General features: G+C 44.7%; 6 non-coding genes across 6 annotated transcripts; all 6 read right to left on the bottom strand.

Moving 5' to 3' along the window:
- Positions 1–820: 820 nt before the first annotated feature.
- Positions 821–892, bottom strand: TRNAW-CCA (transfer RNA tryptophan (anticodon CCA)). The gene has a single exon. It is a non-coding gene; the product is annotated as a tRNA-Trp (tRNA).
- A 413-nt stretch (positions 893–1,305) lies between these two features.
- On the bottom strand, positions 1,306–1,377 carry TRNAW-CCA (transfer RNA tryptophan (anticodon CCA)). Its single transcript has one exon. It is a non-coding gene; the product is annotated as a tRNA-Trp (tRNA).
- A 903-nt stretch (positions 1,378–2,280) lies between these two features.
- TRNAW-CCA (transfer RNA tryptophan (anticodon CCA)) lies at positions 2,281–2,352 on the bottom strand. The gene has a single exon. It is a non-coding gene; the product is annotated as a tRNA-Trp (tRNA).
- A 290-nt stretch (positions 2,353–2,642) lies between these two features.
- On the bottom strand, positions 2,643–2,714 carry TRNAW-CCA (transfer RNA tryptophan (anticodon CCA)). Its single transcript has one exon. It is a non-coding gene; the product is annotated as a tRNA-Trp (tRNA).
- A 430-nt stretch (positions 2,715–3,144) lies between these two features.
- TRNAW-CCA (transfer RNA tryptophan (anticodon CCA)) lies at positions 3,145–3,216 on the bottom strand. Its single transcript has one exon. It is a non-coding gene; the product is annotated as a tRNA-Trp (tRNA).
- A 413-nt stretch (positions 3,217–3,629) lies between these two features.
- Positions 3,630–3,701, bottom strand: TRNAW-CCA (transfer RNA tryptophan (anticodon CCA)). The gene has a single exon. It is a non-coding gene; the product is annotated as a tRNA-Trp (tRNA).
- Between the last annotated feature and the right edge of the window lie 20,443 nt (positions 3,702–24,144).

Here is a 24,144-nt window from a genome sequence, read left to right as displayed (position 1 = left end):
TCGAAGGGATTCAGGACAGATTCCTTGCAAAAGCAACTAAGTCTAGATTCAGGACAGGACAAAACAGATTCCTCGCTAAAGCGTCAAAGTCTAGATTCTGAACTTGCTATGCAGGAGAGGGCTATGAGGAGAGGTCTTGGAGGTCTTTTTTGAAAGAAAGACTATAACACAACCTACTGACTAGATTAGCAGAGATGGAATATTGACCTAAGGTCGTGTTACCATTGTCATGAATGGAGTGGGGAAGGACTTTAAGGCCCTAAAGCCAGGTTATTTGCAACTGCCTCGTAGGTGTTTCGCATGGGTATTGAACAAAGCAAGAAAATCAGCAGCTCTGGCATTTTCATCAACGGAACAGTCCTGATCTGGAGTCAGACGCGCTACCGTTGCGCCACGAGGTTACCTCTGCCAGGATTGTCTCGAAGGGATTCAGGACAGATTCCTTGCAAAAGCAACTAAGTCTAGATTCAGGACAGGACAGGACAGATTCCTCGCTAAAGCGTCAAAGTCTAGATTCTGAACTTGCTATGCAGGAGAGGGCTGTGAGAGGTCTTGGAGGTCTTTTTTGAAAGAAAGACTATAACACAACCTACTGACTAGATTAGCAGAGATGGAATATTGACCTAAGGTCGTGTTACCATTGTCATGAATGGAGTCGGGAAGGACTTTAAGGCCCTAAAGCCAGGTTATTTGCAACTGCCTCGTAGGTGTTTCGCATGGGTATTGAACAAAGCAAGAAAATCAGCAGCTCTGGCATTTTCATCAACGGAACAGTCCGCTAGGAAGGTCTAAAGAGTCGCACAACGACTAAAGAGAGCGCTGACCCCGACGTGATTTGAACACGCAACCTTCTGATCTGGAGTCAGACGCGCTACCGTTGCGCCACGAGGTCACCTCTGCCAGCCTTTTCTCGAAGGGATTCAGGACAGATTCCTTGCCAAAGCAACTAAGTCTAGATTCAGGACAGGACAGATTCCTCGCTAAAGCGTCAAAGTCTAGATTCTGAACTTGCTATGCAGGAGAGGGCTGTGAGAGGTCTTGGTGGTCTTTTTTGAAAGAAAGACTACAACAAAACCTATGACTAGATTAGCAGAGATGGAATATTGACCTAAGGTCATGTTACCATTGTCATGAATGGAGTCGAGAAGGACTTTAAGGCCCTTAAGCCAGGTTATTTGCGACTGCCTCGTAGGTGTTTCGCATGGGTATTAAACAGAGCAAGAAAATCAGAAGATCTGGCATCTTAATCAACGGAACAGTCCGCTAGGAAGGTCTAAAGAGTCGCACAATGACTAAAGAGACCGCGGACCCCGACGTGATTTGAACACGCAACCTCCTGATCTGGAGTCAGACGCGCTACCGTTGCGCCACGAGGTCACCTCTGCCAGCCTTTTCTCGAAGGGATTCAGGACAGATTCCTTGCCAAAGCAACTAAGTCTAGATTCAGGACAGGACAGATTCCTCGCTAAAGCGTCAAAGTCTAGATTCTGAACTTGCTATGCAGGAGAGGGCTGTGAGAGGTCTTGGAGGTCTTTTTTGAAAGAAAGACTACAACAAAACCTATGACTAGATTAGCAGAGATGGAATATAGACCTAAGGTCATGTTACCATTGTCATGAATGGAGTCGGGAAGGACTTTAAGGCCCTTAAGCCAAGTTATTTGCGACTGCCTCGTAGGTATTTCGCATGGGTATTAAACAGAGCAAGAAAACCAGCAGATCTGGCATCTTAATCAACGGAACAGTCCGCTAGGAAGGTCTAAAGAGTCGCACAATGACTAAAGAGACCGCTTACCCCGACGTGATTTGAACACACAACCTCCTGATCTGGAGTTAGACGCGCTACCGTTGCGCCACGAGGTCACCTCTGCCAGGATTGTTTCGAAGGGATTCAGGACAGATTCCTTGCAAAAGCAACTAAGTCTAGATTCAGGACAGGACAAAACAGATTCCTCGCTAAAGCGTCAAAGTCTAGATTCTGAACTTGCTATGCAGGAGAGGGCTGTGAGAGGTCTTGGAGGTCTTTTTTGAAAGAAAGACTACAACAAAACCTATGACTAGATTAGCCGAGATGGAATATTGACCTAAGGTCATGTTACCATTGTCATGAATGGAGTCGGGAAGGACTTTAAGGCCCTTAAGCCAGGTTATTTGCGACTGCCTCGTAGGTGTTTCGCATGGGTATTAAACAGAGCAAGAAAATCAGCAGATCTGGCATCTTAATCAACGGAACAGTCCGCTAGGAAGGTCTAAAGAGTCGCACAATGACTAAAGAGACCGCTGACCCCGACGTGACTTGAACACGCAACCTCCTGATCTGGAGTCAGACGCGCTACCGTTGCGCCACGAGGTCACCTCTGCCAGGATTGTTTCGAAGGGATTCAGGACAGATTCCTTGCAAAAGCAACTAAGTCTAGATTCAGGACAACAGAGATGGAATATTGACCTAAGGTCGTGTTACCATTGTAATGAATGGAGTCGGGAAGGACTTTAAGGCCCTAAAGCCAGGTTATTTGCAACTGCCTCGTAGGTGTTTCGCATGGGTATTGAACAAAGCAAGGAAATCAGCAGCTCTGGCATTTTCATCAACGGAACAGTCCGCTAGGAAGGTCTAAAGAGTCGCACAACGACTAAAGAGAGCGCTGACCCCGACGTGATTTGAACACGCAACCTTCTGATCTGGAGTCAGACGCGCTACCGTTGCGCCACGAGGTCACCTCTGCCAGCCTTTTCTCGAAGGGATTCAGGACAGATTCCTTGCCAAAGCAACTAAGTCTAGACTCAGGACAGGACAGATTCCTCGCTAAAGCGTCAAAGTCTAGATTCTGAACTTGCTATGCAGAAGAGGGCTGTGAGAGGTCTTGGAGGTCTTTTTTGAAAGAAAGACTACAACAAACAAAACAAAGAAACAAAACCTATGACTAGATTAGCAGAGATGGAATATTGACCTAAGGTCATGTTACCATTGTCATGAATGGAGTCGGGAAGGACTTTAAGGCCCTAAAGCCAGGTTATTTGCAACTGCCTCGTAGGTGTTTCGCATGGGTATTGAACAAAACAAGAAAATCAGCAGCTCTGGCATTTTCATCAACGGAACAGTCCGCTAGGAAGGTCTAAAGAGTCGCACAACAACTAAAGAGAGCGCTGACCCCGCCGTGATTTGAACACGCAACCTTCTGATCTGGAGTCAGACGCGCTACCGTTGCGCCACGAGGTCACCTCTGCCAGCCTTTTCTCAAAGGGATTCAGGACAGATTCCTTGCCAAAGCAACTAAGTCTAGATTCAGGACAGGACAGATTCCTCGCTAAAGCGTCAAAGTCTAGATTCTGAACTTGCTATGCAGGAGAGGGCTGTGAGAGGTCTTGGAGGTCTTTTTTGAAAGAAAGACTACAACAAAACCTATGACTAGATTAGCAGAGATGGAATATTGACCTAAGGTCGTGTTACCATTGTCATGAATGGAGTCGGGAAGGACTTTAAGGCCCTAAAGCCAGGTTATTTGCAACTGCCTCGTAGGGGTTTCGCATGGGTATTGAACAGAGCAAGAAAATCAGCAGCTCTGGCATTTTCATCAACGGAACAGTCCGCTAGGAAGGTCTAAAGAGTCGCACAACGACTAAAGAGAGCGCTGACCCCGACGTGATTTGAACACGCAACCTTCTGATCTGGAGTCAGACGCGCTACCGTTGCGCCACGAGGTCACCTCTGCCAGCCTTTTCTCAAAGGGATTCAGGACAGATTCCTTGCCAAAGCAACTAAGTCTAGACTCAGGACAGGACAGATTCCTCGCTAAAGCGTCAAAGTCTAGATTCTGAACTTGCTATGCAGAAGAGGGCTGTGAGAGGTCTTGGAGGTCTTTTTTGAAAGAAAGACTACAACAAAACCTATGACTAGATTAGCAGAGATGGAATATTGACCTAAGGTCGTGTTACCATTGTCATGAATGGAGTCGGGAAGGACTTTAAGGCCCTAAAGCCAGGTTATTTGCGACTGCCTCGTAGGTGTTTCGCATGGGTATTGAACAGAGCAAGAAAATCAGCAGCTCTGGCATTTTCATCAACGGAACAGTCCGCTAGGAAGGTCTAAAGAGTCGCACAATGACTAAAGAGACCGCTGACCCCGACGTGATTTGAACACGCAACCTTCTGATCTGGAGACAGATGCACTACCGTTGCGCCACGAGGTCACCTTTGCCAGCCTTTTCTCGAAGGGATTCAGGACAGATTCCTTGCCAAAGCAACTAAGTCTAGATTCAGGACAGGACAGATTCCTCGCTAAAGCGTCAAAGTCTAGATTCTGAACTTGCTATGCAGGAGAGGGCTGTGAGAGGTCTTGGAGGTCTTTTTTGAAAGAAAGACTACAACAAAACCTATGACTAGATTAGCAGAGATGGAATATTGACCTAAGGTCAAGTTACCATTGTCATGAATGGAGTCGGGAAGGACTTTAAGGCCCTTAAGCCAGGTTATTTGCGACTGCCTCGTAGGTGTTTCGCATGGTTATTAAACAGAGCAAGAAAATCAGCAGATCTGGCATCTTAATCAACGGAACAGTCCGCTAGGAAGGTCTAAAGAGTCGCACAATGACTAAAGAGACCGCTGACCCCGACGTGATTTGAACACGCAACCTTCTGATCTGGAGACAGATGCACTACCGTTGCGCCACGAGGTCTTCTTTGCCAGGTTTTTCTCGAAGGGATTCAGGACAGATTCCTTGCCAAAGCAACTAAGTCTAGATTCAGGACAGTACAAATTCTGCGCTAAAGCGTCTAGGTCTAGATTCTGAACTTGCTATGCAGGAGAGGGCTATGAGGAGAGGTCTTGGAGGTTTTTTTTGAAAGAAAGACTATAACAAAACCTATGACTAGATTAGCAGAGATGGAATATTGACCTAAGGTCATGTTACCATTGTCATGAATGGAGTCGGGAAGGACTTTAAGGCCCTAAAGCCAGGTTATTTGCAACTGCCTCGTAGGTGTTTTGCATGGGTATTGAACAGAGCAAGAAAATCTGCAGCTCTGGCTTCTTCAGCAACGGAACAGTCCGCAAAGAAGGTCTAAAGAGGCAAGGACTTTACAGACCTAAAGCCAGGTTATTTACTCACTGAAATTTGTTCATTTCATGAGTCCGTAGGCAGCACAGTGAACAATAGGGTTAACTCTGCCAGGCAGAAGAAACAAACATAATAAATTAATTAGAGTAATTAGACTAATTGAACCAGGCTGTATAAAATGACTCCAAAGACCAAGAGACACTGTGTTAGTAAGCAGCAAAAATATTTTAATTAGGGTGGGGTGCTGTGCTGCCTACAAATTTCGGTGAGAAGATTTTAACTTTTCATTTCGTCCTACGGCAGCACAGTGAACAATAGGGATAGCAAAGCAAAGAATCTTATAGGGAGGGAATCATCTGGAGGACGCAACTTGAAGCACTCGTCTGCCAAAGGCCACCCTACTGTTGGAGATGACATCCATCTTGTAGTGCTTCAAAAATGTAGAAGGTGACGCCCATGTTGCCGCTCTACATATCTGATCCAACAAAACTTGTGCAAATTCAGCCCATGAAGTCGCCGTAGAACGGGTAGAATGTGCCCTGATGCCTGAAAGAGGATCAAACCCTTTAATGCGATAACACTCAGCAATTGTGTCCTTAATCCATCTGGATAATGAAGCTTTAGAAGCTGCTTTTCCTCGATTTGGTCCTTGAAATTGTATGAATAATGAATCCGAGGATCTAAAGGACTTGGTTTTATCTAGGTACGCCAGAACAGACCGTTTAACGTCCAATGAATGCAATTTCTTTTCCTCTTCCCCTTGGGGATGTTCGCAAAGGGTGGGTAATATAATTTCCTGATTGATATTATCTGAGGATGCGACCTTAGGAAGAAAACCGGACATCATTCTTAATGTGAGACCTTCTTGATTGCATGATAAATAGGGTTCTCTACAAGAGAGGGCTTGTAACTCTCCTACTCTTTTGGCCAATACAATGGCCACTAGAAACAAAGTTTTCCAGGATATGAATCTGATAGAGGATTAATCTAAAGGCTCGAACGGAGAGGAAGATAATTCCTCTAGAACTAAAGGTAAGTCCCAAGAAGCTATTGTAGACTTAACAGGAGGACGAAGATTCTTTATTGCCTTAAAAAATCTTTTGATCAGAGGCTGATTGGAAAATCGTCCCTCAAAAACATAATTTATGGCAGAAAAGTGTACCTTAAGCGTATTCAGCTTTATCCCTTTTGTAAAACCTTCCTGTAGAAATTTTAGTACATCAGAAAGTGCTGGAATAGAAACTTCATGAGCAGTACACCATGAGGTGAATACGCGGGCTACTTTATTGTAGACCTTGGTAGTAGCCGGCCTTCTGGAAGCCTCTGGAATGTCAACCACCTCTTCAGAAAAACCTGCCTCTCTCAGGCCTTGCCTGTTAGCTTCCAGGCTGTAAGATGAAATATTTCCGGGCAGGGATGGTATAAGCCCTTCTGGCTCAGTAGGTCTGGGCGGACTGGAATTTGCTCGTAGCAACCCTTCGAAAGTCTTAATATGAGAGGGAACCAAGCCCTTCGAGGCCAATATGGTAATACCACAATCGCTGTCGCTTGTTCCTCCTGGATCTTCCTGAGGACCCGTGGAATGAGAGGCAACGGGGGAAAGATGTATGGATGAAACGCTGTCCATGGTAGTGATAGGCCGTCTATCGCTTCTGGGTTGTCCCATCTGCATATCGAGCAAAATCTGAGCAATTTCTTGTTCTCCCTGGCTGCCATATGTCGATGTCTGGCTGACATGTCGATGTCTGGCTGACTGAATTTGCTCACGATCCAGGCAAAGGATTCTGGATGAAGGCTCCACTCTGCTGGAGCAAGATGGTGTCTGCTCAGCCAGTCCGCTTTGGTATTCAATTTGCCCGGAATGTGTACTGCCTTCAGATCCACAAGATGAGACTCTACCCAGGACATCAGCAGTTCGCACTCTTTCATGAGATGAGGTGATCTCGTGCCTCCCTGTTTGTTCACGTAGTAAACAGTGGCCAGGTTGTCGGATTGAACGAGTACTCTGCAATGAAGAACCAGTTGACCAAAATGTCTTAAGGCTAGACGGACTGCCCTCATCTCCCGCAGATTCGAAGAACTCTGACCCTCCTGTACCAACCATGTGCTCTGAACCCACTGGTCTTCCACATGTGTACCCCAGCCTGACCTGGATGCATCGGTGGTTAGAATTAATTGGGGAGCACTGGATAGATCTCTCCCGCATCGTACCTTGTCCGAATCTAACCACCACGCGAGACTTCTCCTTGTGGAAACCAGTAGGTGAATGGAATTGTCTAGACTCTTCTGGAGGCGGTTCCACTGCAAGAGAATGTTGACCTGGAGAGGCCGAAGATGTGCCTGAGCCCAAGGGACAGCCTCCAGTGATACAGTCATCAGCCCCAAGACTCTCATTGCTTTCCTCACCGATACCTGGCCACTGCGGAGGAGGTCCTTGATCTCTGAGGTCAACTTCACCACTCTGTCTTCCGTCAGATACAGTCTCATGGCTGCTGAGTCCACGACAAACTCCAGGAATTTGCAAGCTTTCGATGGAAACATGTTGGACTTCTGATGATTGATGGTGAAGCCGTGCTTCTCCAGGATGTCTATTGTCCACTTTAGGTGAAGAAGTAATTCTTCCCTCGATGATGCCTTGATGAACCAATCGTCGAGGTAGGGAATGACGAAAACTCCTTGAGTCCTCATAGCTGCTGCCAAAACAACAATGGTTTTGGTGAAAACTCTTGGAGCTGTGGAGAGACCAAAAGGAAGACATGTGAATTGAAAATAAACCGTACGCTTCCTTTGAATCATAGCGATTCTCAGGAATTTCCTATGACACCTAGCAATAGGGATGTGAAGGTACGCATCCTTCAGATCTAATGTAGCAGAGAAATCATCTTTCTGGAGGATAGAGACCACGGATCTTATTGTTTCCATTTTGAAATGCTTGCAGGTAATACATTTGTTTAAAAAGGAGAGGTCAATGACAAGCCGCCAATCCCCCTCCTTTTTGGGAACAGCAAAAATTCTAGAGTATACACCCATACCTCGTTGATGAAAAGGAACTTCTTCCAATGCACCCTTTTGAACGAAATCGTGAAGAAGTCTTGAAAGGAGGGGTTTTTCTGGGTTCCTGAAGAAGACATTTGGAGGAGGGCTTGCGAACTCCAACATGTAACCTTTTGTAATTACTGATCTCACCCAGGCATCTGAGGAGGTGTTTATCCATGCGGGAGCAAAATGCCTTAGTCTGGCTCCCACGCCCAGCGTTGGCCTGGCGTCATGCTTTTTGATCCTTATTCTCCTTCTTTTTATAGGAGGATGAGTTATTCTGGTTTCGGGGCTTGTAGCTTCTCTGCGTGTACTGCTGTCTGGGGCGCCTACCCACTGGAGATGTGCGCCCCGGTTTAAGAAAGGGCCGAAAAGGCTTCTTTGGTTTTACTTTCCGAGGGCAATCCACTCCTTTATCCTTGCTCAAAGACGCCAGAATCTTTTCTAATTGAGGCCCGAAAAGGGATTCTGCCTGAAATGGGAGGGAACAAAAACAGATCCTAGAGGCTTGATCTCCTGTCCACTCCTTGATCCATAGAGCTCGTCTGGCCATGGTAGACATAGCCAACATTTTGGAATTCAAACCGCAATGAATCTAGTGAGAAATCAGCAAGAAAATCAGCCGCCTTCTTAATATCTGGAATGTCCTTGAGGAGCTTTACCCTGCTGACTCCTTCCGATATGTCTTTAGTAAGTTGGCTAAGCCAGAGTATGAGACACTTAGCCACTGGTACAGTAGCTGTAGCAGCCTTAGCATTGAGAGATGCTGTTGAATTTAAGCGCTTCAGAGATGAATTTACCCTTCGATCAAGAGGGTCCTTTAATAGAGCAGCTTCCTCATCTGGAAACACCGATTTCTTTGAAAGGCGGGCTACCGCTTGGTCCACTTTAGGAGGATTTTCCCACAGTTCATAAGCTTTGGGGTCTAACTTATAGACCGACGTAAAGCGAGAGCTAGGATCTGGTTTCTTATCCGGTTTAGCCCAATCAGTCTGCATAAATTGGGCAAGGCTTTTGTGGTGAGGCAGAACCGTATGATCCGTTTTCGGAAAATAAAAAAGGGACTCTCTTTTAGAGGGTTTGCTTGTAGAAGGTTCCATTTCAATAGTGTTTTTAACGTTCTTGATGAAAGCGCGTGCATGTTCTTTTTTAAACATGTAATAGTCCTCTGGGGGACCTGTATCAGAGTCAGAAGACCGGGAACACTCACCCTCTGAACGAGATGTCATGTCCTCGTGAGAGGGAGAACAAGAAGGACTGTACTGCTCTGTTCTGCGCTTTTTTGATGGACTACTAACGCCCGCTTGCTCGAACATCCAAGACATTTTAGTCTTAAACCAGCCCAGGAATTCATTAACTTCTGAATGTTGTCCAGACTCTTCTGCTGGTGACAGAGAAGTGCATTCATTGCATAAATCACTACGAGCATGATCAGGTAGGGGTTGATTGCATCTTCTGCACATCCTGTGCTTAGACTTGCTTCTCTTTTTACCTCCAGTTTGGTGGTTAGCCATCTGAAAAGAAACAAAGGTGGAGAGCCGCACAATACAGGGGACCTAGAACATCATAGGGAGCCACAGGGCCAATAGCCACAGGAACATATAGCCACATACCTCTATGTCCAACAGTATGTGCTGCCTGGCAGAGTGCAACACCGCATTGCCTAGGCAGCTTAAATAACTTACCCCCTGTAATGCTTCAGCAGCAACAGGAAAAAAACCCGGTGCATGCGCAGAATCCTCTGCCGGACGCCAAAACCTGAAGTGGTCACCACGTGACTCCGCGTCACTTCTGCTGACATTAGAGACAAACCGGAAGTATCTTTCTCGTGCGGCGTCCCGAATCACAGCTGGCGGTATACAGGATGACAGGAGGGAACACCCCACTGGATCCCCAGGTAACTGTGGCACTCACCTGGACCGTAGTAATGCTGTGACTGGGAGTCCCCTCTTCTGATCCTACTGCAGCATGACCGTAGAGGCAGCAGTATCCATCAGGTAACGGGGTTAGCGGCAGCCCAGCACCAGATATAGAGCCTCTAGGTCAGGGGTACTCAACAACTTTTAGTGAAGGTCCACTTACCGGGGTCTATAGTCAGGTGAAGGTCCGAGCTGAACATCAGTAGGAAATGTGTTACTTTTCACAAACGTTCAACTATATACATACAGAATTGCTGCTTATTAGCGGGAAAACTGGCATTTTCTCTCTCTCAACAGCCCTTTGATATTAGGTACAAAGGGGGTGACTGCTTTGGTAGTATATAGCCCCCTTTTGCTCCCCCAGTAGTATATAGCCTCCCTTTGCGCTCTCCCCCTGTAGTATATAGCCCCCTGTGCGCTGTCCCCAGTAGTATATAGCCCCCCCTGTGCGCTCACCCCCTGTAGTATATAGCCCCCCTGTGCGCTCTCCCCCAGTAGTATATAGCCCCCTGTAAGCTCCCCCCAGTAGTATATAGCCCCCCTGTGCACTCTCCCCAGTAGTATATAGCCCCCCTGTGTGCTCCCCCCAGTAGTATATAGCCCCCCTGTGCTCTCCCCCTGTAGTATATAGCCCCCGTGTGCGCTCTCCCCCTGTAGTACATAGCCCCCTGTGAGCTTCCCCCAGTAGTATATAGCCCCCCTGTGAGCTCCTCCCAGTAGTATATAGCCCCCGTGCTCTCCCCCTGTAGTATATAGCCCCCCGTGCGCTCTCCCCCTGTAGTATATAGCCCCCTGTGAGCTCCCACGTAGTATATAGACCCCCCCGTGCGCTCTCCCTCTGTAGTATATAGCTCCCTGTGAGCTCCCCCCAGTACTATATAGCCCCCCTGTGCTCTCCCCTGTAGTATATAGCCCCCTGTGAGGTCCCCATAGTGGTATATAGCCCCCCCTGTGCCCTCCTCCTGTAGTATATAGCCCCGTGAGGTCCCCCCAGTAGTATATAGCCCCCTGTGAGCTCCCCATGTAGTATATAGCCCCCTGTGCTCTCCCCCTGTATTATATAGCCCCCCTGTGAGCTCCCCCCCAGTAGTATATAGCCCCCCTGTGAGCTCCCCCAAGTAGTATATAGCCCCCCTGTGAGCTCCCCCCCAGTAGTATATAGCCCCCCTGTGAGCTCCCCCCTTTAGTATATAGCCCCCCCTGTGCGCTCTCCCCTTATAGATGGCCCACAGACAAAAAAAGAAAAACAAAACACAACTCACCTAGCACCTCGTCTTCTTCTTTTCTCTTGTCGGTCCGGCCCCCGGCTGATACGTGCTCTGTAGGGACGTCCCGGGGATTCCCCAGCAGAGCGCGCACCACAGACCTCAGCGTACGCCGCCGGCCTGAACTTCCGGGAAGGACAGGCAGCAGCGTACACTGAGGTCTGTGGTGCGCGCTCTGCTGGGGAATCCCCGGGACATCCCCAGAGAGCGCGTATCAGCCGGGGGCCGGACCGACACTGCCCCCAGCCCCACAGGCGTACTGACATCTAAGGACAGTACGCCTATGGGGCGGGAGGCAGTGCGGTGGGGAGCGGGACCTCCTAACCGCCCCGGGATCTGGGGCAGTTAGGAGGTCTGACCAGGGGTCCGGACAGCTGGCCTCTGCGGTCCGGGTTTGGACCGCGGTCCGCCAGTTGAGGACCCCTGCTCTAGGTGAATAACAATGGAAAACTGCAGACCCCCACAGTTAGAGCCATTGGGGCCTCCCTTAGCTGGATGGGAAAACACCAACCAGACTGCTCAACAACAGGAAGCAGGAGCGTAGGGGCCAAGTACTGAATGTCAGAATTTCTGAGAATCTAGCACGCCGTGGTTAACATAATCCTTTAAAACTTTACAGGAGCCAGAGCTCCACACATCCTTCTGCCTGCAGAAGAAACAAAAACACAGTGTCTCTTGGTCTTTGGAGTCCTTTTATACAGCCTGGTTCAATCAGTCTAATTACTCTAATTAATTAATTAATTATGTTTGTTTCTTCTGCCTGGCAGTAGGAGATATTGGAGTTAACCCTATTGTTCACTGTGCTGCCGTAGGACGAAATGAAAAGGACAGATTCTGAACTTGCTATGCAGGAGAGGGCTATGAGGAGAGGTCTTGGAGGTCTTTTTTGAAATAAAGACTATAACAAAACCTACTGACTAGATTAGCAGACATGGAATATTGACCTAAGGTCGAGTTACCATTGTCATGAATGGAGTCGGAAAGGACTTTAAGGCCCTAAAGCCAGGTTATTTGCAACTGCCTCGTAGTTGTTTCGCATGAATATTGAACATAGCAAAAAAATCAGCAGCTCTGGCATCTTCATCAACGGAACAGTCCGCAAAGAAGGTCTAAAGAGTCGCACAACGACTAAAGAGACCGCTGACCCCGACGTGATTTGAACACGCAACCTTCTGATGTGGAGTCAGACGCGCTACCGTTGCACCACAAGTGAGACACACAATTGTTGCTCCTTTTCTCGAAGGGATTCAGGACAGATTCCTCGCTAAAGTGTCTAAGTCTAGATTCTGAACTTGCAATGCAGGAGAGGGCTATGAGGAGAGGTCTGTTTTGAAAGAAAGACTATAACAAAACTTACTGACTAGATTAGCAGAGATGGAATATTGACCTAAGGTTGTGTTACCATTGTCATGAATGGAGTCAGGAAGGACTTTATGGAGGAGTTTAAACAAGACATAATCCTCAATATTCTTTGTTCCTGACCGCATGGGCACCTGTTTTTATTCACTAGAATCTCTGATTCTCCATAACTACTGCAACAATTCTATAGCTCCCTGAAGAAAGAACTCAGCAAAGACATCACAGAACCACAGGTCATGATCACAGCCCATTTCTAAGAACAAACATCAAGCAATCCCCTCAAATGCTTTGAAATGGATTGTGTGTAAGTCGTATATGGGCAGTGAACGCACTGCTCACAAGAGCTAGCAAGCTATGAGGACTTAGAGGTCTTTTTTGAAAGATAGACTATAACAAACTTATTGACTTAATTACCAGAGATGGGACTTTGACCTAAGGTCATGTTCTCAGTGGCATGGATGGAGTGGGGAGGAACTTTAATCCTCTAAACTGTGGCTATTTTGCAACTGCTTTTGCTTGGGTACCGAATAGTACGACTTGTATGGTAAGAAAATCAGCAGCTTTGGCATCTTTATGAACATGAACGGAACATGAAAGGAACAACCTTTTTCTACGCCGTGGATTTCTTCAGTCAGGAAAGGCAAGAGGGACTATGAGAGATGCTTGTGCACTTAGGGATAACTTCAGTGGGAACTCCACCCAGAGAAAGAGGCCTAGGACTATGATTACCTCATTTGGTGGTTTCCGAACTAGTGTAGGCAGAAGGTGGTAAGAAACAAGAGATATCAAAACGGGAGTATGATAAATTCTTCAAGTATAGTATATTTAACACTTATCCCGGCAGAGTACTGTGTTCTACTTAGAAAAAGGCTCCCACACGCCCCTCCACCACCCTCACACACAAGTCCTCATTTATTTTTTCTACTTCTCAAAGCGTACCATAAGTACCTGCAGTGTACTGTATTTTTTAGAATAGCACCTGTGAGCAATGTTTCCCTTGTTATACTTTGTATTGCACTGAAGCTCTTCTAAGTAAAGTTAAACTACTGGTTAAGGGCCCTATTCCACCGGACGACTATCGTTCAGACTATCGTTAAATCGTTCGAATCTAAACAATAATCGTTCGTTTGAATAGCAGTTAACGATTAACGACCGAACAAGAAATCGTTGATCACTTTATAAGACCTGGACCTATTTTTATTGTTGCTCGTTCGCAAAACGTTCGCAATTCGTTCGCATTGAATAAGACATCGTTCGGTAGTTCGCAGTAGATACGAACTCAATGGCGAAGAAATAGCGAAGAAAAAACTATTGCAAATACGATCATAAGTAACGATTATCGTTCCATGGAAATAAGTGAAGGTTTTCAGGTCTTTCGCAATAGCAGTTGTTTGAGATTGTTAATCGTTAACGATTATGCAAACGATAATCGTCCAGTGGAATAGGGCCCTAAGTCGTTATTTACATTGCACCTTGCATCTATACCTGCACCTCACAGCAGTTCTAACAAGGTCCGATGCCCGTGTATCCGGGGGTGGGTACTACCACTCCTGGCCACTGTGACGAGTTGCCCCAACACCTGCACCAGCACCCGGGGCCACAGTCTCTGAGTGGGGAGTGGATTGCATGGCAGCTTGTTCTCAAGTTCGGTCAGGGTCTGAACACTTAGACCTGGCCCAATCAAAACTTTTGATATGTTTTTTTTTTTGTAACGACGGTGACATTTTAAAGTAATTTAAAAGTCTGTATAACTTTCTGACACCCGTTAATTAGAAAATATTTTTCTTTACTATGAAATGCCCCTTTAATGTTCATAAAATGTGGTTATTAACTCAACTGAATTGTAATATTAATTAAGAAACCAATCACGACAAAAAGGTAGATATGATCGTAAAGTTATATATACTGCCAGCGGAACTCAATTCACAAATTATACTGCCTACAGCAAATGAAAGTCAATTACCAAAATACTAAAAAATAAGTATTCTTCATAAAAAATATCACGATGAACAACAGAAGAGCTAATTGTCTTAAACAGATCACATATAAGAATGATAAATGAGTATAGACCCCTCCTATTCTCTTGCCTTTCTCTCTTGTTTTAAAGGGGTACTCCAAAGACCAAAAATAGTGTTTTAATTAACTGGTGTCAAGCCTTCCTGTACTTATCTGCTGCTGTATGTCCTACAGGAAGTATTCTTTCCAGTCTGACACAGTGTTCTCTGCTGCCACCTCTTTCCATGTCAGGTATTGTCACGTTCCTTGGTCTTGCTAATAGATGCTGGCTTCCTGCCGCTAGTCCAGCTGCAACGTCACATACCTGGCTGATTGATTGCCCGCTCAGCCAATCAGCCAATCTGGGGTGGGACACGACCCCAGTCACTGACTGGCTGAGTGGGCAATCAATCAGCTGAACTGTGATGTTTTAGCTAAAGGGTTGTTAATGTTGTATATTCCAAGCAGAGACTGGTTACAAGCGATAGCCACAAGGGTGCGTTCTGGGTCCTATTCTTTTTAATATGTTGGTAAGTGACATTGGAGAAGGTTTGGTAGGTAAAGTTTGTCTGTTTGCTGAGGACAAAAAAGTGTGGAACAGAAATGATATTTCAGGAGGTGTCAGTAATATGGAGAATGATTTAGCTTTGCTAGATAAGTGGTCCAAACATTGGAAATTGAAGTTCAATGTTTCCAAATTTAAAATAATGCACTTGGGGAGGAGGAATCCTCTATCCAAGTATCACATCGGCAGCACTGTGTTGGAAAAGACTTCAGAAGAGAAGGATTTAGGGGTGGTGATATCTGACAGCCTTAAAATGAGTCACCAATGCAACCAGGTGGTGGGAAAGCAAATCGTATGCTGGGGTGAATAGCTAGAGGTATAACCAGTAGGAAGTGATCCCGCTGTATAGAGCTCTGGTGGGACCTCGTCTGGAATACTGTGTCCAGTTCTGGAGACCTCACCTAAAAAAGGATATTCATACTGAAAGAGTAGAAGATACTTGTGGAACAAACTTCCAGCAGATGTGGTTGGTAAATCTATAATAACAGAATGTAATCATTACTGGGATAAACATAAGATAATAAGAATAGAAATACTAAAAGGGCGGATTAGATGGACCCAGTGGTCTTTTTCTGCTGACAATCTTCCATGTTTGCCTTCCAAAAATTACATCTGGTGGCTGTCACTGAGATCCGGCAGTGGCGCAACAGAGGCATAGGGGCGAGTATACTTTGTTCATTATCTTCCCACACCCTTCTGCCTTAGTAAAAATGAAGTAGTTTACAAACTTGTATAACTTTGCGATTTACAAAAAAATAAATTAAAATAAATATATAGGCATAGAAAGGATAGACGTTGGGGAATTGGGCAGGTGAGTAAATTTTTTTCTATTTTTAGTTTTTAGCCCAGCCCAAGCTTAGACACAGATGGTGAATTTTTTTTGGACAACCCCTTTAATCCATTATTGTGATGTATTACATGGCATCACAGCTGTAATCTCTTAGGCTATATTACACACCTGTAGTGCAGCCCCCGACCGTGGACCCGCGGCCCACACTATAAATGTGCATCTGTAGTGCTTCATGCTTCATGCTACACTACCAAAGGTCTGCATTACATCATGTCCTTTTTTTTCTGCGGAACGGATCGCAGCCGCGTACACACGTACCGTCGTGTGAAGGGGACCATTGAATACCATTGGTCCAATATTCTGTCTGCAATTGCGACAGAATAACGAATGTGTGAATATAGCCTTACTGTTGAACTTTCCTGGAATGGATTGTACACCTGTAGGAATGAAAGGTTGTGGACTAATCTCACCAGGGCACAATGTGGGGGCAGATGAATATTTATGTTTATGTTTGTCATATTGTAATATATTTCTTGTTCTTCCTTTAGGCCAGGTGATTCAATATTGTGTACCCACGCACAGGTTTGACTAACTAATGGACTGTTTTTTTTCCCCTCTTGTTGCGGTGTAACATGTTATGACAATTTGATCCCTATACGTACACCACAATATACATAATTGTGTATCTTTAATTATTGTACTCAAGGCTATTATAAACAAAGATATTTTTATCTTTATTTATTGGCTAATTAAAGGGGTACTCTGACATCAGTGAAAACATGCTGCATAAGCATATATCATTCCTTACCTGTTACCTGTTTGTGTTTCGTGGTTGTGCTAGACCTTGATGAGCGCTTGCTCAGTTCCACAATTGATGAGCGCTTGCTCAGTGCTGAGCTAGCTGTTACTCCAGAGATCCTAGTCTCTGTCTGATCACAAGGACGTGGCCTTTCACGGCCAACCCTGCTCATTGTTCTGCATACATATTCATTTTAGCTATTTTTTTTGCATCTGTATGAAAGCAGTGCCTCTATATTTATTATTTTGTAACTTCCTCCATTCCAATGATGTCACTTCTACTGTTGTGTGACTCGTTTTTCAATTCTTGTCCGTCATCATAGCCATAATAAAAAAATTTTTTGTCTTTTGGCAACTGGTCTCAATTGTTATAGGAAGTGAAATAAGAAATACTGAAAGCCAAGAACATTAAATACAAATGGAGTTTTCTCTTTAACTTGACTTTTCCCTAGAAGGACACATTAAAAGCCATCCTCTCACCAGACGGCACTAATACGTGCTTTCAGAAAGCAAAGTTTTATCTACACAATATCCCTTCTCTAAGCATGGGACGTGGACATGCCAGGCCCATCTACAGCTCTGGTCGTCATCTCATGTCACCTAGTGACACCTGATGGACCCTGCAAGACCTGCTAAACTTCATTCTTCCCATCCAGCATGTGTTGCTCCGTACCCTTTGGCCACTGACTTTCTCCATCTCAGATAAGCCCAGCCTTGATACAGGTCCCAAACTCCATCACCTTTAGAAGGCTTAGTGGTAGACTTGACCAATGGTGCCTGCAAGGGCAGTAATCCCCTCCCTAAATTGACTAGTAGCTTCCTTTTGAAAACCCAGATGATCGCCATATTCTTTTGTCATACACTTAAGATGCAAAAAGAGTTGACTTCCTGTTCTGGCCCCACTTATTTACCTCCATCTCTGTTGGAGGTTTCCTAGGGAATTTCTCCAGTGTCCTATATAGTGCCCTTTACCAAATGACCTGAAGCACCAGTCTAGCTTTGCTGTACTGTCTAGCTTGGTGGTCCACCAAGCCAAACAGTGGCATTGTTCTCTATTAGAGATGAGCGAGCCTTGAGCATGCTCGAGTCGATCCGAACCCGAACGTTCGGCATGGGATTAGCGGTGGCTGCTGAAGTTGGATAAAGCCCTAAGGCTATGTGGAAAACATGGATATAGTCATTGGCTGTATCCATGTTTTCCAGACAACCTTAGAGCTTTATCCAAGTTCAGCAGCCCCAGCTAATCAAATGCCGAAAGTTCTGGTTCGGATCGACTCGAACCCGAACCCGGTTTGCTCATGTCTATTCTCTATCAACATGTTAAAAGACATTGTTGCCTTTTAATATTACCTCTTACATCAATCGATCATTGGCCAAATACAGCCGATAATCACTTGGTGTAATAGGGCGTTTAGTTGTAAAGGGATATTCCACTCAAACATAACTTTTGATATCTTGCTGCCCACAGTGAGATTAAGAATGCCTTCCATACTTATATATATTCCATACTTATATACTTCTATTCAGTCTCCTTCTCCCAGTTCTCAGCTGCTGCTTTCTGCTGAAAACACAAAAATGTGTGTGTGAGCTTTTCTCTCCGTTTCCCCCTCCTCCCCCCTCCCTTCTGAGACAACTGTTGTAAACAAGTTCCTGACTGGCTTTATCTGCAACTTTGTAGCTTCTTTGTAATGCTGAGAGAGTTATTCTCAGGTCTCACTGTGATTAATCCTCTCAGCATTACAAAGAAGCTACAAAGTTGCAGATAAAGCCAGTCAGGAACTTGTTTACAACAGTTGTCTCAGAAGGGAGGGGGGGAGACAGAGAGAAAAATGCACACACTTTTTTTTTGTGTGTTTCCAGCATAAAGCAGTAGCCGAGAACTGGGGGACGCAATAGATAATCACAAGTATGGAATGAATTGTTAGTCTCACCATGGGCTGCAACATATCAAAACTTATATTTGAGTAGAATACCCCTTTAACCCCGGATATACAAACAAGCACGACAACACATGGCGTTGCGCTCTAACCATCTATTTCACTAAAATGAATACACATCTATAAATGACATGTGCACCAGCCATATGACAGTAGCTCAAGGTTAGGGCACAGCACTACCCTGCAAAAGGAAACACGATAGTTCAAACAGATCCGCATAATAAAATAAACAATTTACATCAATATACCTCCCAGATATGCCTGTATACCCATCCCAGTAATTACAGAGTTACAGAACAAAGGTATGGTGGTGCTAGATACAGAAGCCATGTTTTGCGCATCCTGTAGTTCATTGATGCTGCTTTCCCCGAGGTACCATGAGAAATATGGAGGAGCAAAGGCAAGCGAAGATGTCTCATTCCTGCTGCCAAGGTTGTTAAAACGACAAATCTTTAAGTTCTCCAGAATACAAAGCACGGCTGCTCATGAAAGTATAATTCAGGTACAGCTCGGGTCCACGCTATTTTTATTTATGAATATTATTGAACCGCGTGCGTCTCTAGACAGAACTCCAGTCATAGAGTGCCAATAAGCGAACGGTATTATCGTCTGTGCCTTCAATAAGAATCCTATTTGTTAGAATCTACCGCTCCGGGTGCCAGTCGTTCTTTATGCCGCGCGTATTAGAGAACTGCGGCTGGACTTTATTCCATTACGTTTATCATTCGGAAATACCTGTAAGTGACTGAACGCATAAATGAGGTCATCGCCCCAACCTGTGTAAAAGATTTCAGATTTCTCTAATATATTCCATATGGCGCGGTTAAATGGATAATAAAATCAATGTTTATTGTGAGGTAGATATCTCCGTATAGTAGTGCACCTTCTGCAGTAGTTATACAAATACCATGCTTTATGGGCTATATCTTCAGCATTTTCATATCGTGCAGATGCAGAAGGTAAAAAGTTCCAACACTGAGCTAGAGACAGCTGTAGGATATAGTTTTTTTTTTTTTTACCTTACATCAAAGACTATATAGATTAATCATAATTCTATGTGTTTATTTAAAGGGGACCTGTCAGCAGAAAGAAGGGTTCCAAGTAATATGATGGTTGGATTGAGCTAGTCATCAGGATTCTGGTCCTGCTTTTTTTTTTTTTTTTTTACCTCCCTAGTCCTTTCCGTTGCTGAGATAAGGATTTTTGTTAATACGTAAATGTGGCTAAAAAGTCCAGGGGGTGTTCACCAGCAAAGCAAGAGCCCAGATAAGTCCAGCCCAAGTCCTCTTTAGCTAGTGGATATCAGTAAAATAGGGTACAGCTGGCAGCAAATAAGAGGACATGGGCTGGACTTAAAGAAACTCTGTACCCACAATCTTACCCCCCCAAAACCACTTTTACCTTCGGATAGCTGTTTTTAATCCAAGATTTGTCCTGGGGTCCGTTCGGCAGGTGATGCAGTTATTGTCCTAAAAAACAACTTTTGAACTTACAGCCCTGTGACAAACTGCCGTGGTTTAGAGTGACTGTGCATTAGGATTATGGGTACAGAGTCGCTTTAACTTGGCTCTTGCTGTGCAGGAGAACACCCACTGGACTTTTGTTTCTCATTTACATATTAACTAAAAAGGCTTATATCCCAGGGCTGGAAGAACTAAATACCTATAGATGACAATTGCTGCTCTATTAAGGGTTTGCTCACATATTGCAGCTGCGGTCCACATGCATTGGCTAATGACTGTATGAATATTGCTAGTATTAACAAATTAGCATAATCGTGAGTGTGCCCTTAAAGGGGTACTCCACTCACACATAACTTTTAATATAAAACCCCAGTGAGAAGAGCGTACCAGCGCCACCCGCTCAGTGCTACATTCCAAAGACTAGGACCATATACAGAGTGGCTGCTGTGCAATATAGAGCCGCTAGCTTGGCTGTGCCCGGATAGAGAATAGCATGGCAACAATGGACAAAAGTAGAATGAATACAGCACTCACTGTGGCTTGATAGCAGTTTTTACTTTATTGAATAATGATCATATCCCAGGGAAAGGGTCAGCGGTAGAGATGAGCGAACCGGTTCGGCCGGTATGGGATCCGGTTCGGATTTTTCCAAAAGTCCGAGTCCAGTCGAATTCAGATTTTGGAAGTCCGCTCCGAATTTTTTTTTCTTGCTTTCTAAAATGGCAGCCGCCATTTTAGAAAACAGGAAGTGTTCTGGGCGGGAAAAGTGCTTTTCCATGATGCCCGGAACACATCCAATCGGCAGGGATCTTGCACTAGCCCACCCCCTGTGTGAGGAGCGGTCAAATGACTGCACCACGCAGTCTGCAGAGAGAGTGGAAGGAGGCTGTTAGCAGTGCACAGAGCTCGTCAGTGACAAAACGCTGCCGCTACTGCATGCTGCTGTACTGAGAAGATATTGTACAAAAGCAAAGACAAAAAGATTATTAAGAAAGCGGAGAGGAGAAACATATAGTGATTGAGAGAGAAAAATAGAGAGGGCGAAAGATGGATAGATTAGGCATAGGAGAGCAAAGGGTGCACAGAACAAAAGGTGCTATACAGATATATAAGTACTATACTGTCACACTTGGGAGAGTGGATATGACATAGATGTTATCCTGAGGGACAAATATACCTTGTGCATGTGTGTAGAATAAAACTCTAAAAAAAGAGCTCTACAGATATCCATTCCAAGTACAATAGTTCGATCCTTGTGAGAGTGTATATGACATACGTGTTATCCTAAGACACAAATATACCTCGTGCATGTGTGTAGAATAAAATTCTAAAAAAAAGTCCTCCACAGATATACAAGTAGTTGGACCCTTGCGAGAGTGTAGTGGAGAGACTGCTCCTTTACTGCATTTGTAACCTTTTTCCTGCATAGACCCTGTAATGGTGAATTTCCTGCATAGACCCTGTAATGGTGAATTTTCTGCATAGACCCTGTAATGGTGAGTTTCCTGCATAGACCCTGTAATGGTGAATATTGAAGTCTAAAAAAAAAAAATTTGACTTTGAGATATTGAAAAGATAATGATGTTACTGATATGTAGAGCCCTAAATTCAACCAAATGCACTACCCCCGTATCATATAGATGCTTTAAACTATGAAATCCGAAGAAATCCGAGATTCTGTTGAACCGAACTTTTTAAAAAAATCTGGAAGTCCGGTCAGAACGAACTTTTGAAAAGTTCGCTCATCTCTAGTCAGAGGGGGTGCAGACGTGCCTCCTTCGGCAACGGATGTTTCTGGCATGGAGCCTGTCTTCTGATCATCATTCAATAAAGTGAAGACTTCTATCAAGCCAAGGTGAGTGCTGGATTCATTCTACTTTTGTCCATAACTTTTAATATATTGCTGCCCATGGTGAGACAAACAATTCCTTACATACTTGTATTATATACAAAGTCTCCTTCCCTCAGTTCTGATCTGCTTCTAACTGTCGAGAATGCAAAAAACTTTGTGTGAGCTTTTCTCTCTGCCTCCCCTCCCCCATCTGAGATGACTGATATAAATAAGTCCTTATCTGCAACTTTGTAATGCCGGGAGGGATAATCACAGCGAGCTCATCAGCAACTCAACCTCAGTTTAACCCTCCCAGCATTACAAAGAAGCTAAAAAGTTGCAGATAAAGCATGCTAGAGACTTGTTTACATCAGCCGTCTCAGAAGGGATGGGGACGGTGACGGGGGAGGGGGGGGGGGACAGAAACAAAAACTCACATTTTGTCATTTTGTTTTTTTGTATTCCCAGCAGAAAACAGCAGGCTGAGAACTGGGAGAAGGAGACTGAAGCTTCATACTGCCACCTCTGTCAATGACAGATTTCAAGAAGTGCTATGGAATTATATATATATATATATATATATATATATGTCCATACATATAAAATGGAAGCGCCTCTGTAATCCAGACCTTTCCTATTCAAGGTTCAGACAGGTAACTTGCTGCTTAAAGAACCTAAACAAAGCAATAAAACAAATGTAGAGCAATGTTCCCGGCCGTGTGTGTGTACAATGCATCTTCTAGATTATTAATGCAGCGCGCAGCCTGGACAGAGCGCACACCTTACAAGATATTCTTTGTGCTTTCTTCCGCTGTCACTTTCTCCCCCCCCCGGAGCAGCAAAGCTAATCCTTAAGAAATGTGGGCAGCCATGAACTTCATACCAACCGGTTAATTGCTGCGCTCTTAATATTTCCACCTCCTTCACGAGAAGGGTGACAAGAGGTGGGCAGATTATTGGCCGTGCATAAATCACAAACAAACCATATTGCCTTTGTCCCCCCGGCAATAATAGAGATGAAGAGTTTTCGATACGAAGGGATATGGAGGTGGCGCGAACAGGAATGAGAAATCCATCCCAATAACATATCTCATTACTCAATGTGAAGGAACATATCTAGAAGGAAAAAAGATGTTCAATTGATCTTCTGGGTCATAGGAAAAAAATTTTTTTTCCCTCCCAAGAAAGATTGTATTTTTCCTATGTCTACGTAGCGCTGACCCTTCACCCCCTGTACACATATGATTGCTTTGCTGGATGGTGCCTGTAGCTGACCTTGTAAGTGTAATTCTGGCAGACACTTAAAGGCACATCCGTTGACTGCGAGCTTCTGCAAAGATCATTAAATGCTTATGTCTTTCTACCTCCGACTGCCAAGTTTTAAAAATATCCTTTTTATGAGAATTTCTCATATACGCCGCAAGAGCAGAAAGAGCCGGGAGGAGGGGGTGGGGGGGTGGGGGTGGAGGGGTAGCGATGTGATAGACCCAAAATAGTGTTGTATAAATCTCTTTTTACCTCCTGAAATATGCCCTTTCTGGGACACGAGCTCCATCAAACCTGGCCCTCATCGGTTTCTTGATGAATGCGCTCTAAATTTCTTTTGTGGTGAAAATTCTGCGTAATATTCTTCCTTATTGAGCCATATTGAGTAAGCCGGTACCTTAAAAATGTAGAGAGGAGAATATGGTGCTGATAACTTAGGTTCCACTCTCGGAATAAAATTGGATTTTTTTGATTTGTAGCGTTATTTGTTGTAGTCAGTATTTTTTTTTTACAAATTGTACTAAAAACAGCAAATCTAAAAGAAGTGGTCAGACGCGGCTATTAATCATTTCACTGCGGGAGCTCTGACAGCCACAGCATTAACCCAATAAGGTCTACAGCTGGCCATATACTATATACTCTGCCGGGATGTGGTGAACTGTTGAGAAGTGTTTGAAGAATCCTTGTACTCATGTATGAAGTCTCAGTTATCTCACCTAACCGCCTTCTGCCCCACAGTGTCGGGTTTCCGTCCTAATGGGGTAGTACGAGTCCCAGGTCTCTGCTCTCGGTGGAGTTGGCTTGTAGTGTCCTTTCTACATTGCTGAGCGTCTTTTCAGTAGAGAGTGGCTGAAATTGCAATGTGCTC

This window comes from Dendropsophus ebraccatus, chromosome 1, assembly GCF_027789765.1.
Source record: "Dendropsophus ebraccatus isolate aDenEbr1 chromosome 1, aDenEbr1.pat, whole genome shotgun sequence".
In the NCBI taxonomy this organism is placed as follows: domain Eukaryota; kingdom Metazoa; phylum Chordata; class Amphibia; order Anura; family Hylidae; genus Dendropsophus; species Dendropsophus ebraccatus.
This window is presented reverse-complemented; position numbering and strand designations above follow the sequence as displayed.